Below are 14,656 nucleotides of genomic sequence, written 5' to 3' on the forward strand. Positions count from 1 at the left end.
GTGAAAATTTAATTGGTTTTTAACAGGGATCCCAAATAAATCAGTCATTTATGATGTTGTTTCAAATAAATGTGATGCGAAAAGTCTGTTCCAAGTTTTCTTCAAGAAAGCTAATCATAAGTTTGCTGAAAACTCTTCAATAGGTGACGGTCCGTTTCTTCCTATGTGGGGCGAATTGGAGACGCGCAGGATCCGAGTTGTTGTTGGTACGAGGTTTGAAGCAGCGCAATGTAGTTTCATGACGTAGCATATCAAGCCTAGATCATGAACCTCAAGAAGGAAGAAATCGGTGGCGGGCACTTTGCGAGGTTTCAGCAAACTTGTGTGCAGTGTGCTATATCAGGGTCAATTTCAACTTGTCTGGAAGGCCTTGCTAAAGGCAAAGCGAAATCGAGAGGATGGGAAATGTCACTGAACAGAGTTTTCATCGTCATCAGCATCATTGTAATTAGCATTTCCATCATTAGCAGCCTTAAACTTATACGTGTTGTGCAATGTTTATAGCTGACACAGTTTTGTTTAACGACGACATCGTATAGTAGGAGGTAGGCACACCTGTGCTGGCGCGTTACTCCAGGAATTGTGGGTGGCTTTTCATTAAAGAAACGGGGAGGAGAAGTTATGTAATGAAGGCCACAGCTCGTATGCGTGTGCGAACTTGATCTCAACATTGAGTCCAGCCTGTTCTTCTAACTGCTGATTTCTCCCTTCTCGAAATCACCATCCAGAAAGATGACAAGTACCAGCGAAGTTAAGTTTGCTGGGAATGATATTTTTATTTCGTTGTCTATTTATCTTTTGACCCTCTCTGAATGGTTTCTTCCCTTCATGTGGTGGAGCAAAAAGATTTCTCCGGGGAATTCGCTAGAGTAGCACATGTAGTAAGTGAACAAACCAGCGCAAATTATGGGGTCTGACTAGTTCATCTATCGTAGGTTGGATGTTCCCTCCGAAAACCGGTGTTACCACCATATCTTGACAATACTTCTAGGACACCATGGTCAAACATTAAATTAAGGGGGCAGCTTTTGCGGTGGCAATGTTGTTGGCCATCTCTCAAGCTGCTGTCGTCCATCAAAGCTTTTGGTCTTTCCACAGACCTTTCACTGACTACCGTTTTTATAGATTTGCTGCCCCTTCCTACTTGCTGCATGCTGGTATGGCTTTCCTAGTCTCAGTCAGGAACAGTGATCTCGACGGTGTCCACTGGTGTTTTTACTGTATCGGAGAAGCTGGACGGGCAGTTTTAACCACCGCTGTGCTCCGTGCGCGTGCTATTTACCATTGTTGTGTTCATTCATTAGATGTAGTGTTTGAATTATCTACGATCGACATTGCTGAGCAAGGGTAGTTCATCTAAGGCGGATTGACATGATTCTTGCTGACTTGCGAGAACCTGAATGGAAGCTAATTGTTAAATTTGTTGAAAATGTGGCGTCGTCGGCATAAATTCGTGTCCGCCAGATCTACTGGCATTCTTCAGTCGTGGTTCTCCTCCGGTGGCTGATAGCCATGTGACCTCATTAGGTCCACAGTTGCATTTTATGGTTACCAGGTTTATGCTGGAAATTCGTGCTGACTAGAAACAGTTGCTAGTCAGCACACAACTGGGAGACTCACTGTTCGAAGGATGGCGTCACCACCAAATGGATCATTTGAAATGTGATTCCGAAGAGTTCAGATGACCAGCTCGGATGACGATGACAGTACCTGTTAGTTGACGAAAGTCTCCACAGTGCCGCACTCAGCTAGAAAGTACACTCAGCCAGCCAATCAACTTGAGAGACGTCCCAACCGGCAGGATGGAGCCTTTGTGGGAGTGGTCTGTCTGCAGTGAGAAAAATCGAAAAAAATTCCGGAAGATATGGAAATAATTAGCCAATTTATCCTGAAAACCGAGCAATGAATTTGACAAGGGAATCCACGGAATCAGCTGTACTGAAATTCATCGTGTGAGTAAAGTAGGAAAGACCAGAATAGAGGGATAGTTGAGAGGAACTATTACGTTGAACAATTTTTAATTGAGTTTCAAAATCAATGAGGTTAAAACTTCCGCCCGCCTTGATAATCTGTTCAGCGCAAGCGGCCCTCAAAAATTTAACTATTGAACACCTTGTAGAGTGCACATCAACGATGCCCGCTTCAGTTCACCGGAACAGTACACAAACGGACGACGGAATATGGTTTTGAATCCAAAGGAAACTGTAAGCTGACAGGATGAGTCCGTTGTCATTTGAAGTTGGAATGGAAATTATAAAGTTCAAATTTGTTGTGAAAGTAAATAGAGGAACTCCACATTTTAAGTATTTACTTCAAACAGCTAGCGTTCCTACTCTACGCTGACACATCCACAAAACAGCTTCGATAACTCCTTTGGACTTCTCTGTTTTTTGTCATATTAGTAAAAAGAATTCACCTTCCGGAGAGAAACGATGCTGTACGATCATATTTCTGATTGAGACTCATAAGGAACGCTAATCTAAGGGGTGCATGTACAAGTATTTCAAACATTTGTGACTGAACATTCGTTGGTGTCACTGGTCATACCATATAGGTTTTTGTAGTTGCCTCTGTTACTAAATCAATCAGTTCAACACCAAGGAACCGAAAGACGCAACTGAACATATCTTCTGTGGTAAATTCCGATCCAGTGCGAACGGTTTTAAAAGTGATTAAGAATTCTTCCTGTGTGGTATCGAGTCATTGACGTTCAACTTGGTGTTATTTTTCTGTAGTCGAGTTAAAGCCGTTACGACCAAAGTGGTTTTTAATCATGATTACTGGAACGAACGTTAATCTTCGACCGGATGTACAACTCCGCTTACATCAAATCTAGTGTTAAAATGAGGAATAATTCTGAAATATTGGAACCTGAGCCTACCTGATGAGTGACAAGAAGGATATATCCGGTAACGAGGTTTCAAAAAGCTTTCATAAATCTTATAGATGGTGTACAGTTTTGAATAAAAGAACATATTGATGAGAAAATGGGAGGACCACTAAAATCTTAATATAGAATATCATTATAAAACAGAATTTATGATGCGTAAAATATAAGCCTGGAACTTTTGTCTCGGTAGGCATCAGGCACCCTGCGAGGATTGGCGGTGTGTTTGATGACTATCAAAATTACGCTGAGTAGTGGTGGGTATGAGTGTTAACACGCGCACTTGTGGCTAGGACTGACCTTTAATCGTAACTAAAAGTTTGTTAGAGTGGTTCTATCGAGTGGACTGCTATCCAGTGCCCTAATTGGTCGGTAGTCAGGTGACCTTCCAGCGCGGTCTCCCTTGTTCTCTCCCACTGGCCAATGCGCCACGGTGCCCATTATCCGCACAATGCTCTCAGATACAAAACCTTTACAAGTGGAGTAAAACTTTCTACACCGGAGTGTTGCGTATGTGCTCGAACCAAAAACCTTCGTAATCTACATCCATATTTTTGCAGCTCACCAAATTTCATTGTTCACTGAAGCAATCATGCCTCTGGCTGAAAAGTCCTGTGGGATAATTTCCAATCATAGCTGAGACCTTTAGATGCCTAAATGGGGCTCAAAAGTTTGGACTGGTACTCTCAACTCAATTGTTCGATTGCTTTAGCTCATCAGGGACACGTCATAACTTTCGGAAATTCCTCTAGGGATCCCACAATGTGACCTTTCTTGATGTGGCTCCAAGTCTGTTTCGGAAACTTGGTTTGGTCATCCGACTAATCCACTACTCCGTTCACTCTTACCTCATACCCCGTACCAAATCGTTATTTATATCCAACTTAAGCTTACAAGACTCGGCAGTCTTCAGTACTCGAACATTATCAGGTACGTAATTCTATCTGCTGTTGTTTCGTGTGCGCAAAGTGGGTTTATACAGTTTGTACAAAGTGAGTCACGATCGTTAGGTTCGGCCGAGATCAGAGGCATCAAGGTAAACTGCTTCTGGCCAATTTGAGCAGAAGCCGAGATGATCGTCTTTATTCATGGGCGGAACAATTGACGTCTTCAGACACATCCGGTTCAACCATAATACTTGGATGGAAATGGTACTTAAGAAAGCAGGTGAACTTGTGATTTGGCGAAAACTCCTAACAGCCATCTCGATGTAGAGGTATATTCTGCATAGGCCTATTGAGGTAAAATACCAGAACTCATATGAAGTGAGACTTCACTCCTATTTTTCTCGCAAGCGAATAAATCATGCACTAGTTGGTTACTTTGCTTAAAGTTTCTATCCCCTCAGAATGCTATTAGCTGAAAACTGAAGCTTCGGTACCAAGAAAGCCAATGAACGTGCGAATCAGCTGATCCATTGGACACTGACTCGTACAGGCGTCTCATGTGCAGCCGAAAACGGGCTGTTTATGAAGCTCACGGGGAAGTTCTAGGCGGGCCAAAAAATGATGCTAAGAATAGGATTGACCTGTCAAGGGCAAGTGGCGAGCAACAAATTAAATCTGTCTCAACAAAAACGGTTATTCCATAGGAAGTTGTGTACTCCAGTTACGTTTGGGGCGGTTTCTTCTATCAGTCTTCTACTCAAACAGGTAACCGTTAACTCAGAGTGAATCCAGATAATATCATTACGTTTGAAAGACAGCAATGTTCCGCATCCAACCGGTAGGAGAATGAACAGCGCCATGACGGAATATCTTACAAGCCACCTAGAATCTTGACATTAGAGTTCGGCAACACCTTTGTGATCTCAGGAAAGACAGTGCCGTGATAGTACTGAATCCAGTTTTATTGCCCAGAAAGTGGCTGGTATCCCCGGTAATTTTTAGGATGAATTTGTGGAGTTACCGAACGATGTCCCATACATAAATTACTCCGAGTCAAGGGATAATCCTGTTATGTTATGTTAGAAACACGCTCCAAATGCACTTCCCAGCTACGCTGTGATTATCCTCTAGGTGCCGGTGGCATCAAAATATAAATAAGATATTTCTAGAGCGTTGAGACTGATTATAGGCTGGCCCCACCAAAAAGAGAACGAAAAATATAAATAAATAAACAATTTCCACATACCCATTCATTACCTATACTCCAGAATGTATCGCGTCTGAAAAAGTACTTCGCGCCTCAAAAGATTTTCTTTTTCCTGACCCCGTCCAAAAGGACAGTGTGACTGCGTACGGCACTTGCAAGTGTCAGGCTAATCCTTTAACTGTGGTACGAATAACGCAGCTAATCCACGCGATAAGTGGGTGTCATTCTAGTCGGCCGTTGACTCACATCGAATTCTTCTGCCATTTGCAGTTATCACAGGACAGTATGGTTTTACTGATGTCCTGTGCTTGCATCAAAGAATACTGTGTACTACTCCGAGAGAAAACTGGTCCGACAACGACAATGGAGTCCATCAGGTATCCTACGAGAAAGCAACACCACCTGGTGCATTGCTACCTGGCGAGAGCTAGCCTCCGGACAACGTAACCAAACCACAGGGCGCACCTTAGACAGCACTGTTCAAAAACCTTGTTTGCGGACGTCTCTTACACGAAACAGTCAAGTATCACAACAGTCAATGAGGCTGCTTGGACTACATTTATGCAAGCTGATTTCTCCTTCATTGGTTCTGGGTAGACTGCATAAGTGTATCTTGTCGTGCGCATACGAAAGACACTTTCTTCGTTAGCCTGTTCTTTAAGTGGAATGTTAAAACCCTAATTGCGTTCGATTTCATCGGTTTGTATGAAGTGGGCTCATTCTTGAGTACGTGCTTGCATGAGGAGGAGTTTGCTACCGATTTTAATTTTATCCCAATGAGTCATTGACTGTAGATGACTCGATGAAGAACACTGTGTACATCTGCTTTTGCTCAGTAGAACAATGCCGTCCGTACGTTCGAGGTCTGTAATCCAAATTTCTGGGCTCACATGGGAGTCAGAGTATTCCTCCAGTAATTATTGCACCGCTAACTCTACTGAGTAAAATTGACAATAATGGATGTCCTCGTCTAGCACCAGAGACGAAATCAAAATCAGGATTCACCCCGCCACGAACTCCAGCCTGCTACTCGGTTGACAAATAAAAGGATTTGATGAGAACACTAAGTTTGGTGGGTAGGTTGTCAGTAAAGATGTTACTCCTGTCATATCGAAGCTCTTTTTTCAAGATTGCAAATCGTTTATCTTACGAGTCTGGCCGTACTAGTTATTTTTGATTTCATTTTTTAGTGTTACACACACATAAAAGATAAATATTCACGATGAATGTGGGTTGGAACACAGGTGGGAGGAAGTAAAGGGATACATACTTCATAAGCAATTGCAGTGAAGATGTAAATACGGAATTTTTATTGCGAATGGCGGTTTGAACTGATGTGCAGCTTAAATGGTGCATGGTGAGAGTTCTGGAATGAAACCCAAAATGAAGACAACCATAGTCAACCTACGCTATGAGAAGAACTAGACTTTAACTCAGTGTGTATTGTTGGTAGTAACAGAATTCACAATGTAATATTGAATGGAAGCAACAGCATTCATTGAGTGATAATGTTTCGGGGTTTTTAATGCACGTAATAGGCACTAAACTGAATGTTGGAAAAGTCGTTCATGGTTTTATTGTGGAAAATAAGAAGCTCAGATAAGTTATTATTCACCTCGAGATCTGACCCGTTCCCAAGTTGTGGGTCGCATAACCAACAGCAGTGTTGCGCAACCGATGTAAAGATGCCAATATCCCTCGGGCTTGTTAGGATTTATGAAAGCAAATATGAGACACAAATGAATATGCGTTTAGTGACAAAAGTGACTTCGCAAACGACAGACTAGTCAGAAAAGACGTAGAAAAACGTACTCATCTTCATCAGATAACAAGATGAAAACAGGAGTCATACGTTGGCGAAAACTTGTCCGATTGTAATATCTGGATGTAGCACGGGGTTTTGATTACTATTTTTGAATCCAAGTGACATTTTGTTAGAGAAATAAGAAAAGTAAGATTGCTGCAAGACCTCGTCTGATGGAAAGTTTTTTCATAATAGATACTAAGAGAACGAAGGGATAGTTCCGTCGAAACAACATTCGTGATCGTGGTATGGAGACGGTGAAGAAACGGTTACGCATAGTTTAAAGGCGGTTGTTTCGCGAAACGACGGATACCTTAATGTAAACAACGAAAGAAAAAATATTGGACCGGTTTTCAACAGACATGGCCGCGCGAAGGTCGACTTCGGGCTTAGGCGGTTGGATAAAGGGCATGTCTTGAAAAGCATCCCCTTCAGGCCCTCGTGGTCTGTTTGATCTCATTCGGACACAAATCTGGATGGCTGAGAAGAATTCGAAGATGACGCAGCTAAAAGGCGTGAAGTGTAATAAAGTGAACGCGTGGTTATGCAGTAGCGACAAGGATCTTGGTAAACTAATAAGATGTTGGTTGGTGGAAGTTGAGAGCAAATGAAAAGTGCAGCTTGGTATCCCAAACGCTGATCAGTATGAGTACATGTTTGTTTATTACTTTTATGGGCTTCTAGATGGAAGGCAATATTTGTCAAAAGAAAAGTACATGGCCAGTCATTCAGGGCTCTTAGGTTTGTGAAATTCCATAGTTTGGTCTCATTCAATTTATTGAAACGAAGAGCGAAGTAGGCTGTACTAGGAGAACAACAACGACAACGTAGTTGGCGACGAGTGGAATCAATTCAAGGACATTACAACGAGTAACAGTACTAGTAACATGTTTGGGCGTGTTATTGATACTCAGCGTCAATGCGTAAGCGAGGGAAATCCAGGAAACACATGAGGATGAGGTAGTCTAGATTCCTGAAAAATGCAGGTATGTGGTACCTGATCGATGGCTTGTCGCATTTCAGGACTCACTCAATCTCTATTCGAGTTGCCGTCGTTTGGACACTTGATAAGTACTACATAACTACATTCGGTTGTCCTAATTTGGCCCTTGAGTACGTACGCGTGTTCACTGTAAGGTAATTTCGCGCCTAAGACAATTTTGCCCACCATTTGCTGCCCACACAACCGAGCTGTAGATTCCATACTGAAGTTTGAAAACCAAATTAACTCTGTAGGTTCTATCTTAGTACCTCTACATTACATCCTTTCCCGATATTTAATCGCAGCCTGGATCAATTAACATCACCACCGGAAAACCACAAAGCTGAATCATCCCGCAGAGTTGCCAGGACTGGTCACGTTTCGAACTATAGTGGAATTTTCATAGCTACATGTCTAAACATAGATCAAGAAGTATTGTACTGGGAAAAACCAACCCTGATTTGTTCTCCTTTTCTAGTTTTAGCCTTTTGGTTAAACGTCGAGCAAGACGGCATCCGCTGTACCTCCATTAAAAGCGTAAAATTATAGTATCAAAAAACGGTCCGGAAAATATCTCTGTACGAGTCATGTTGTAGCCACATGTTTCAGTGCCGAGATCGCTACCGTTTATGTCAACTTAGGGCCATTTCACAAGGTTATGTGAATTTGGGAAACCAAACTGTATGGAAGATCTAAGGGTCTAAAGAATGGACTACTGCGCCTCTGAACATACAACGTAGACAAAAAATGGACCGTCAGACCAGAGCAAGATAAACGGCAGCATAGAAAACGGGAAAGACTACGAAAAGGCTGGAAGTACCCTTCTTTAATAATGGAAATCATTTTATATTGGATCCGACATTGTCCTTATGATCGCTCATGTTGTAACTGTCCCTTTCAGATCAGTTGACTCACACCCTTGTTCTATTCAAGTCTGATGAAATTATCACTGACGAAGGTCTGGTTAAATGCTGATCGCTGTGAAAGTCCCGATTGCTTCGTGATGTCAGCATCACTCTCCACAAAGTGTACTTAGGTAACTGTAGACCTGAGCTTGTCTCCGAGTATCGCTCGTTGTCGTTCGTAATTTTATTTGCTCCCAGGTAGTATCTTAAAACGAATCTGACCTTTTCGGAGCTCTACGCGGAACTCTAGGGTCAGGAATGGAGTTTCGGTGCCGAGAACAGTTATAAAACTTGTACTTGATTTACGACACATCGTATCTTCTGCAGGCGAATGATCACGTGCCATTAGCTTTCACTTTTCACGTTTATTCACCATGGTTCTTAATCAGCCACAATATGTTATACTGAACTCAGAAAGTAGGGCCTACTAGTGTAACGATGCATACTACAGATGAAGCATGCAAATAATCTATTGTTCGGTGCTCCACTCCCGTAGCTGGCGGAAGGTAAGTGTTACTATGAAAATTATAGGATCGTTTTGCAGCTTTTGTTTATATTTGTTTAATAGTCAAAAGCCGTCCATGAAAGTTCAAGAGCACGTTTGGGAATGTTTACTTTTCAAAAACTCTGTGTAGATGAGATATCTACTTTTGTGTTCAGTAGCTAGTACGCGCTTGGTTCGTGTTTTCTAATAAATGACTTCGCAGCGGGGGCTGCCCCCCTTTCACTAGTGGTGCCACCCAGTGTTTGTAACACGCACATTAGGGCACATTTATTTCCGAAAATACGTCTACGTAATCTGAAACAATGGTTCATGCGTGTGCATTAGCTGCAACAGTGAATTTATACCATTAAACAATGTGGGACTATCGGTATCTTGCTAAAATGTTTAGCTGGCCGCGAAAACTGAGCGTAAATTTTTCCATCAAATGCCATTTGGTACTTTATGGCAACTAATTAAGGATGATGATAAAATACATGAAAGCATGCATGCGCACACACGGTTTATTTTTGTTTGAACCACAGTTGCTTCTGTGACACTGGATCAATCCGTGTACGATTGTGTTTGCATTGGCAAAATGAGTCCTGCAGTCTGGATACAGCGATGGACATTTGCAAGCACAAAGTATCCAAAAGTCGTCGCCAAACTCATGGTCAGCCTGTAGTCTGCCAACTGATGAATAAAGCATTTGCTGGAGTAATCTGTACAGCTCCTGGTGTTTCCTGTTCAGTGTAAACCAATCGCAGTCACGATAACGAAGCAGTTCTAGGGAGTCAAGTTATACATTTTTCTTCGTCTTACTGTCATCAGGAATACAGAGCTTCAGGTCTATGTTCCATCCGTTTTCTTTAAAAAGTGATTTATCTAATGTTGTGCGTCTTTTTAACGTGATCAGCTTCATAAGTTATTGAATGTAAGCAGTTGTATGGAAGGTACGAACCCAAAGTGAGTCGGCTATTTAAAATGGAAGGAAATTAGCCAGCGGTCCAATAGATGCAGATCGAACGAAGCAATATATGGGGATGGGGTAACTGGACTGGCGACATGAAAATACATTTAAATAGTAGATACATTATATATGGTGTTTCTCAATAGTAGTAGGAACATTGGGACCTCGCGCAGGCTGGTAACCAAACAAACAGTTTGTGTAACTGGAAATCCCACTGCAGGCCAGCGCGCTGATGTAATAAGATCGGCAGACAACCTCAAAGGAATCTGTTTACAGCCCTAAAGCTGCTTAGGCATGGCAACATCATAATTAGTGCTAGAAGTGTAATCCGTGTTGTCTTTAGCACTAAGCACCACTGTTGAATGGAGAATACTTTTAAATCCTGTTTGTCGGATGGTGCTATGCCAAATATGACGTCGGTCTCTACTTCCACATGTGGCTACTGAGGTTCCCTTCTAACTAAACTGCTTGATGGTAATGGTCAACCCCAGAGTTGCGCAAACAGATGAAAAATGTTGAAAATTATCGTCTGACGATTAAATTTAAGTGCTCCCTGTTTCTTCTCCCAGGTTCCCGAATCTAAGCCATCTGGAGGATGAAAATCTCCGATCATGGAATATCGTCACTTGCCAGTAACGCTTCCCATAGCTACGTGTAAAAATTGCTTCATCCTTCTAATGATAGGATAATGTGAACGCACAAGCACTCGCAAATGTAACAGAGTGCTCCCCAAAGAGTAGCATCCGGATCATCATCATGCTTGGATGGAATAAGTTTGGATCAGAAACGAATAATAATAATAGTAATAATAACAGTCGAAGCAAAACTCGGAGTTCCCGCCAACCTTATGATACTTGTTCAGAATAAAGTGTAGCTATGCTTATATGTACGGGGTTCTTAATGATATTTCAGCGTTTTCCTATTAAAAACCCCAATAATGATACTATAAGCTTGAGTGCCTTGGTGACAGATGATGCCCACCGTCGAAGCTTATCACTCCTCTCCTTATCTAGTCGATGTTTATCAGCTTCCAAACTATCTAGCTTCCAAACTCCTCTTGAGCAAGACACCCTCCATTTGATCGAAGTTCTGCAGGCTAGTTCGTCTCCGGATGTCTGGGATGTGGATATGGATGGGTATGAAGTAATCCATTCTGACTTTTTGGTATCTTAGTCTGAAAGGCAAAAGGAACAAATACTCCCTTCAACATGACCCTAAAGGTCATCAAGGCAATCAGACTGCCTATAGGGGCGGTTGACAGTAGTCCACAGCAGTCAAACCTCAGAGCGCCTGTACATAGTAAGAAGCCGCAGATGGTTAGCGCAGTCGAATGTGATGCTGCGCGCAGTCCCTTAGTGCCTATATAACTCCGAGGAAATAAGTTCAGCACGCCAAAACATCGACACTGATGTCTCTAAATTCCCCTCATTTTCAGCGTACTATCGCATGTCACTCAGTAGAGCGCTAGGAGTGTTACCGGGAGTCACCCATTGCCACACAATCAGCGTGGTAATTGGCAACATGGCGGTAGCAAATTAACCCTGGGAGTAATGACGTCATCCATAGAATGTCAGTATCAGGCAGATGATGAAGCAGACTTATCTTGGTTTCAGGTTACGCTTAGTTAGTGGAACGAAAAGTGCGCTGATAATTCACAGGCTCATCCCACTGAGGAAGTTGTATTGGCATGTTGCGCAAGTCCACATATATAAGGCTGCTTCGAGGAGATTCAGCCTTTTCATAGTGATTCTTTTCTTTTCCAGTATCCAAATGCGTCACACCTCACGGCTCCTCACACCTGTTAAGATAACCATTCTCTTTGCTGATCTGCTGAGTGCCGGGTTCTCCCGTGTACTAAGATGGAGCCTAAGGTTTTTTTCAATTACTGGAAGGATATACTAGTCGGGCCAAGAGATCGTGCGTTCGAGACTCTACGGAGTTTCGTGCGCACTGCTGATGATTTCCAATAGGGATGAAACAGCTGTGCAGTGCTCCTCGGCTTTTCAGCATAGATTTGCTTCATTTACAGGAAGAAATCTCCACAACCACTGGTGGGTTGCGTCCCGAGGTCTCCAGCCATGGAGGTGCCGACTGTCGATCAGACTCAGTCTCCTGGTTAGAGCCAGGTCATAAGCTGTTCACTTCTCGGTTGCTTCCAATCACAGCACGGTCGGGCCCTCTGACAAGCGTAGTAGCTATTTTAAGCAGCATAACCTAACTTCATCAATCGCGAGAAATTTCATTCTTTGAAGACTATCTGGCGTACTTCAGCATTACAAGTCCGGTGTTCCCACCAAACTTGACCAGTGCTTCGAAGACACCGATGGTCAAACATCTTTTGTATGACCTCTGCACGCATGGGCCACGTTTTTAATTCATGAAACAGTATGGATCGCACAGCTGCGGCGTAAGGTCTACCCTTGACTACAAACTGACGTCACGTTGGCGCCATTGATGTCGGAGGTTGGTAAAAGCTGCCCTGATCTTTCCGATTCGAGGAGTGATCTCATCGCCAGCCAGTCCACCGGATGCCACAAAGGCGTCCTATAAGCAAATTTATCTACCAAGTCGATTGACTAGTTTTGAAGCATGAGGTTTGGATTTGATCCTACTCGGCCTTGTGGCAGCACTTTAGAATTTGCAGGTATCAAGTGCATTCCAAACCGCACGGCAAAATTATTTGGTTTATCTGAGAAGTTTTACATTTTCGGAGGATCTGAACCAGCAACAGCTATTTCGTCCGCATATTAAATGTCAACAATTGAACGTCTCGGGAGTATTTTGATATCCAGGTTTCAAAGGCCGGGAGAGAAATTTCAAGCAGAAGATTAATAACAAAGTTGGGGGAAAGGCGAGAGGGGATTGCCTTGTTTTACACCGCTGAAAGTAACAAAATCGGATGGAAGCTTACTCATTCGTCTTCGCACTCATAGTAGTTTACATAAGGTAATCGATTCAAATTTAGAAGCACCTCTGATCACCAATCCTCACCAAATTTCTGACAATCGACAGAATCAAAAGCAGTCTTTATGTCAATAAAAACAATTAGCGTTAAACGTTTGAAGAAATTTATGACAAACACAGAATCAAAAGCAGTCTTTATGTCAATAAAAACAATTAGCGTTAAACGTTTGAAGGAGTGGCACCTCTCGAGAACTTATCTCAAAGACATTGTCAATGCATCCTCGGCTAGGGCAAAACCCAACTTGACACTCACGAGCTTGCTGCCCCTGATAATCGATCATTCTACGCAAACGGATACCAGATAGCACCTTAAATGCCACTATGGGTTTCGCATGACTAGCTTGTGCAGTTTTTGAAGACTGGTGCTGTGGACAACAGTCTCCTTAGTACCTTCTTATTACCGTGAACCCTGGTTTGGATAGCCGGTTGATAGCCTGGTGCGCTTGGTCAAAACAGAAAAAGTCAAAGAACGCGCGAACCGGCTGGTCTATTGATCACTATCACGTACAAGCGGGTCAAGAAAGTGACGCCAAGAGTACAACTCATCAGTCAAGGACGAGTGAAGAACAACTAAGTAAATCTGTCTCACCGAAAACGGTTATTTCATTAGATGTTATATAGTCCCGTTACGTTCGGAGCTGGTTCTCCTAATGGGGGTCACAGTCGGAAATCTGCCGTAGAATTCTTTTCGTGTTCCAAATATTCCGTAGCAGGGACGTCAGGCTGTTCACCAGGGCTTCACCACTTTCTTTGAACTGTCCGATGCAGACAATGCAGTGTTCATTTTGTCGCGTCGGATGACTTAAACCAGACTATTCGAACAGCTGATGACATAGCTTCCTTGACTCGCATCCGTTCAATCTTCAGAATCATCAGTTAGGCTGAATTTTCAGTAATTTTCAAGCCAAGCAGGAAGTAACGCATAACTGTCTGACTTATTAAGCCCACTCACATAACAGGTAGTGTCTTAACGTGATCAACATTATTCAACCATATTGCATAATGCACCAGTGGCGATGATGAACCGTTGGGCGATCGGAGTGTGCAGATTCTTTCAAGAAAGAAATCAGCTACCCTGGTTTCATAAGTATAACTATGCTGGGTGGCTGAATGGAACATCTTACTGCCTTCATATAGCCATCGCAGGAGATGGTATAACTTAACTTCTGGCTAGAAATACGACTCCAAGCAGAAAGAGGACTCTCTGATACTAGTTGGGCTGCTCACCGCTGACCTTTCTGGCATGGTTGAAACTTGGGGAATTTAGTGAAGCTTGATGAGACGGTAGTTGATCTGTTCGCTGAGCTTGGCAATTGGCTTGCGAACGTTTCCACCCCAGTTGAGGATACATCGTGAGCGGGCAGTTGCGTAGGTGCTTCCTCCGTGCCTAGCTGCGTTTAAATAGTTTTTGAAGAGTATCTAATATCCTGTCATGTGATTGGTTAATTGGTATATACCTTGTAGTGGAGCTAAGGTCACAGATGATCAGTAATATCCTTTCTGTCAATGGGGTTCCTATAGTATCTCAAAAAATGTGTGATGTCAACAAACCTCCGAAAGAACATCAAA

This window comes from Opisthorchis viverrini (genome assembly GCF_000715545.1).
Source record: "Opisthorchis viverrini unplaced genomic scaffold opera_v5_447, whole genome shotgun sequence".
In the NCBI taxonomy this organism is placed as follows: domain Eukaryota; kingdom Metazoa; phylum Platyhelminthes; class Trematoda; order Opisthorchiida; family Opisthorchiidae; genus Opisthorchis; species Opisthorchis viverrini.